General features: G+C 54.0%; 1 non-coding gene across 1 annotated transcript in view; it reads left to right on the top strand.

Moving 5' to 3' along the window:
* Positions 1 to 3,484: 3,484 nt before the first annotated feature.
* Positions 3,485 to 5,000, top strand: part of LOC126321927 (small subunit ribosomal RNA) — a 1,893-nt gene continuing 377 nt past the window's right edge. The window contains exon 1 of the ribosomal RNA XR_007558656.1: positions 3,485 to 5,000. This exon is cut by the window's right edge and continues 377 nt beyond it. This is a non-coding gene — a ribosomal RNA (small subunit ribosomal RNA).

Below are 5,000 nucleotides of genomic sequence, written 5' to 3'. Positions count from 1 at the left end.
TACATAACTAATATTTCAGTCGTCTGACGTCCCTGCTTAGTAAATGATGCAGGACCACATACATAGATGATACATACTGTAAACTGGGGAGGACAGTGTGAACCGCACTCGACCCAGTCACCCTATCTCACAGTCCACTCTGTGTGTAACAAAGCGAAAGCACCAAAGCACTATCGTTCAACAACATCCATTTTATCCTCGCTGCCACAGGACACTATCCAAAGAACGACAAGAGGAACGTCACGTCCACTAATAAGACAGAATGTCTCACACCACCCGCAAACAACGCAGCTCAAATCAGCCAGCAACACCCACAGTGGTCCACCCAGTATCAACACAGGACGCAACGCCACGCCACAACACAAAAGGTACAAGTAATAAAATACCCTTTGGCCACACTCCTTATAAAGGCATCGAACCAACCCACCACCTGACACCAGCCAAACGTACATCCTGATTTGACACATCTCTGGCAACCTAACCCACGTTGGCCCTTAACCTAACCCACGTTGGCCCTTAACCTAACCCACGTTGGCCCTTAACCTAACCCACGTTGGCCCTTAACCTAACCCACGTTGGCCCTTAACCTAACCCACGTTGGCCCTTAACCTAACCCACGTTGGCCCTTAACCTAACCCACGTTGGCCCTTAACCTAACCCACGTTGGCCCTTAACCTAACCCACGTTGGCCCTTAACCTAACCCACGTTGGCCCTTAACCTAACCCACGTTGGCCCTTAACCTAACCCACGTTGGCCCTTAACCTAACCCACGTTGGCCCTTAACCTAACCCACGTTGGCCCTTAACCTAACCCACGTTGGCCCTTAACCTAACCCACGTTGGCCCTTAACCTAACCCACGTTGGCCCTTAACCTAACCCACGTTGGCCCTTAACCTAACCCACGTTGGCCCTTAACCTAACCCACGTTGGCCCTTAACCTAACCCACGTTGGCCCTTAACCTAACCCACGTTGGCCCCTTAACCTAACCCACGTTGGCACCTTAACCTAAGTTACGCTGCACCTTAACCTAAGTTACGCTGCACCTTAACCCAAGTTACGCTGCACCTTAACCCAAGTTACGCTGCACCTTAACCCAAGTTACGCTGCACCTTAACCCAAGTTACGCTGCACCTTAACCCAAGTTACGCTGCACCTTAACCCAAGTTACGCTGCACCTTAACCCAAGTTACGCTGCACCTTAACCCAAGTTACGCTGCACCTTAACCCAAGTTACGCTGCACCTTAACCCAAGTTACGCTGCACCTTAACCCAAGTTACGCTGCACCTTAACCCAAGTTACGCTGCACCTTAACCCAAGTTACGCTGCACCTTAACCCAAGTTACGCTGCACCTTAACCCAAGTTACGCTGCACCTTAACCCAAGTTACGCTGCACCTTAACCCAAGTTACGCTGCACCTTAACCCAAGTTACGCTGCACCTTAACCCAAGTTACGCTGCACCTTAACCCAAGTTACGCTGCACCTTAACCCAAGTTACGCTGCACCTTAACCCAAGTTACGCTGCACCTTAACCTAACTTACGCTGCACCTTAACCTAACTTACGCTGCACCTTAACCTAACTTACGCTGCACCTTAACCTAACTTACGCTGCACCTTAACCTAACTTACACTGCACCTTAACTGTCACATGTAACGTCACAGGAATGTAGCTTTGCCTAACAGCAACCCTCTGAACATAGTTCACTGCTTGGATCCTCTGGTGTCATGTGTATTTCTTGATGCCATGGTGCGTACCCTCACATAAAGGTCTTTCGAGTGTTGCGTACTTTCTACACAGTCCCGCTAACCACTGGAAGGGTGTACCGCTACAGAACGAATATCGCCCTCCCCTCCTGCCCTTCCAAGCTGGTCGGTCAGGCGTTTGTTTGTGAAATGAGCCTTGCAGCTGTTCAGTTGCATTCGGTTGTCGATGCAGTCAGTGTACGTTGTGGTACGGCCTGTGTGGACTGTCCGCTGATGTACGCGTAACCCACACTGATCATCCGTCGTTACGTACTGAGTGACATAATGTGGCACATGCTTGACCGTACACCGGCTGCGCCCTACAATGGCGAATCATAAGGGCCATATGTTGTGCACGATGCTACTTGTCTCGTCTCCCCATTACAGCGAGATTGCACTGTTGTACGCCGTACAGACATGTGGTAGGTAGGTACGGACGAAAGTATTGCATGTTGGCCCCCCCCCCCCCCCTCCTCCCTCTGCCGGGAATCAGCGTGAGCCGTCTGTTGATGTAGCGACGAGGGTTTTCCTATTTAATCGTATTGCCCCACACAACATGATAGCACGGTGGACCGCGTTCCACATCTGCGACATGCTACAGAGGCCGGTTGACAGTCGACCGCGCAAGGGACATTGCACACGTGCGCGGACCATCTTCCACGTGTTCTCTCGTGTACATGCCGCAGTGTGTATGTGGGCTGATGTAGCGTGTCGTGACACATAACATGCAGGCATGCCAGAATCGTAGATTTCGCAAATGTAGATTGACGTATACGTTTGCTGCCAAAGATCCGCAAATGAACTGGAAATCAGTTGTTGAGCGGTTGTTCGCGCTGCAGGTGCATCGGTGATAGCGACGATCGGTACATCTATGAACCGGTTGTTTCGGCGGTACCCGCCATGCCCCCGAACCTGAGTTGGCCATGTGGGTATGAAGCGATACGAGGCTGTGGCTTGGCGGGACAGTCCCCGGCCGGTGAGGGGGGGCCGCCCGGCGTGCTGGCCGCGCGCTGCGTGAGCGCACGCACTACAGCCGGCTGGTGGGGGGCGCCCAGTGGCAGGAGCGCCGGCCGACGGGCCCGGCTGGCGTCCCAGCTATGCGCCGGCGCACCCTGCGCGCGGCGCCAGGCGGCCAAAGTGGGTTCTGCCGAGCCCGGTGCGAAGCGCGGTGGACATCTGCAGTGTGCTGGTCCGATTGCGGACTGTGTGCGTTGAGGATGCGCCGCCGCCCGGCACTCGGCGTCGCGACGCCGTCTGCTGCTCGGTCGCCCCCAGCGGTTCTCGCAGGTGGTTTGTATCGCAGCTCTGCGGACGTGTTGGCGCGTGCGCTGTGCTGGGAGAGTTCGCTTCTGCACCCAAGTGGGGCTTTGCCCTTCTGTGGCGCTGGCGTTGGAGCTGCCGGTCACCGTAGGTGGCGCGTGTTGTTTCCCGCCGGCAATGCCACGACAGCACGCTCCCGGGCCTCTGTCGGCAGCGGCAAGCTCAGTTGGGAGCACGGGTGTTCGCACTGAAAGCGTCTACTCGCCCATCTCCGGGCGATTGCGCCTCTCTCGAACCCGACCAAGTACTTAGGACGGCGCTGCGCGCCGCCGGGACCTGAGAGGGTTTCGAGGTGTATCGTGCAGGGGAGCTCAGCCTCCTCCTGTTTGCAGAATAATTGAGCGGACGCTTGCGTGTTCGCGCGGGCCCTCGGGACACACTCCCGGGCGGCCGGCTGCTCAGCTCTCGTTGACGCAGCTCCCTGGTTGATCCTGCCAGTAGTCATATGCTTGTCTCAAAGATTAAGCCATGCATGTCTCAGTACAAGCCGCATTAAGGTGAAACCGCGAATGGCTCATTAAATCAGTTATGGTTCCTTAGATCGTACCCACGTTACTTGGATAACTGTGGTAATTCTAGAGCTAATACATGCAAACAGAGTCCCGACCAGAGATGGAAGGGACGCTTTTATTAGATCAAAACCAATCGGATTGGCTCGTCTGGTCCGTTTGCCTTGGTGACTCTGAATAACTTTGGGCTGATCGCACGGTCCTCGTACCGGCGACGCATCTTTCAAATGTCTGCCTTATCAACTGTCGATGGTAGGTTCTGCGCCTACCATGGTTGTAACGGGTAACGGGGAATCAGGGTTCGATTCCGGAGAGGGAGCCTGAGAAACGGCTACCACATCCAAGGAAGGCAGCAGGCGCGCAAATTACCCACTCCCGGCACGGGGAGGTAGTGACGAAAAATAACGATACGGGACTCATCCGAGGCCCCGTAATCGGAATGAGTACACTTTAAATCCTTTAACGAGTATCTATTGGAGGGCAAGTCTGGTGCCAGCAGCCGCGGTAATTCCAGCTCCAATAGCGTATATTAAAGTTGTTGCGGTTAAAAAGCTCGTAGTTGGATTTGTGTCCCACGCTGTTGGTTCACCGCCCGTCGGTGTTTAACTGGCATGTATCGTGGGACGTCCTGCCGGTGGGGCGAGCCGAAGGCGTGCTTGCGCGTCCCGAGGCGGACCCCGTTGAAATCCTACCAGGGTGCTCTTAGTTGAGTGTCTCGGTGGGCCGGCACGTTTACTTTGAACAAATTAGAGTGCTTAAAGCAGGCAAGCCCGCCTGAATACTGTGTGCATGGAATAATGGAATAGGACCTCGGTTCTATTTTGTTGGTTTTCGGAACCCGAGGTAATGATTAATAGGGACAGGCGGGGGCATTCGTATTGCGACGTTAGAGGTGAAATTCTTGGATCGTCGCAAGACGAACAGAAGCGAAAGCATTTGCCAAGTATGTTTTCATTAATCAAGAACGAAAGTTAGAGGTTCGAAGGCGATCAGATACCGCCCTAGTTCTAACCATAAACGATGCCAGCCAGCGATCCGCCGCAGTTCCTCCGATGACTCGGCGGGCAGCCTCCGGGAAACCAAAGCTTTTGGGTTCCGGGGGAAGTATGGTTGCAAAGCTGAAACTTAAAGGAATTGACGGAAGGGCACCACCAGGAGTGGAGCCTGCGGCTTAATTTGACTCAACACGGGAAACCTCACCAGGCCCGGACACCGGAAGGATTGACAGATTGATAGCTCTTTCTTGATTCGGTGGGTGGTGGTGCATGGCCGTTCTTAGTTGGTGGAGCGATTTGTCTGGTTAATTCCGATAACGAACGAGACTCTAGCCTGCTAACTAGTCGCGTGACATCCTTCGTGCTGTCAGCGATTACTTTTCTTCTTAGAGGGACAGGCGGCTTCTAGCCGCACGAGATTGAGCAATAA

This window comes from Schistocerca gregaria, unplaced genomic scaffold, assembly GCF_023897955.1.
Source record: "Schistocerca gregaria isolate iqSchGreg1 unplaced genomic scaffold, iqSchGreg1.2 ptg000776l, whole genome shotgun sequence".
NCBI classification, from domain to species: Eukaryota; Metazoa; Arthropoda; class Insecta; order Orthoptera; family Acrididae; genus Schistocerca; species Schistocerca gregaria.
The sequence above is the reverse complement of the archived record's forward strand: the minus strand, read 5'-3'. Positions and strand labels throughout refer to the sequence as shown.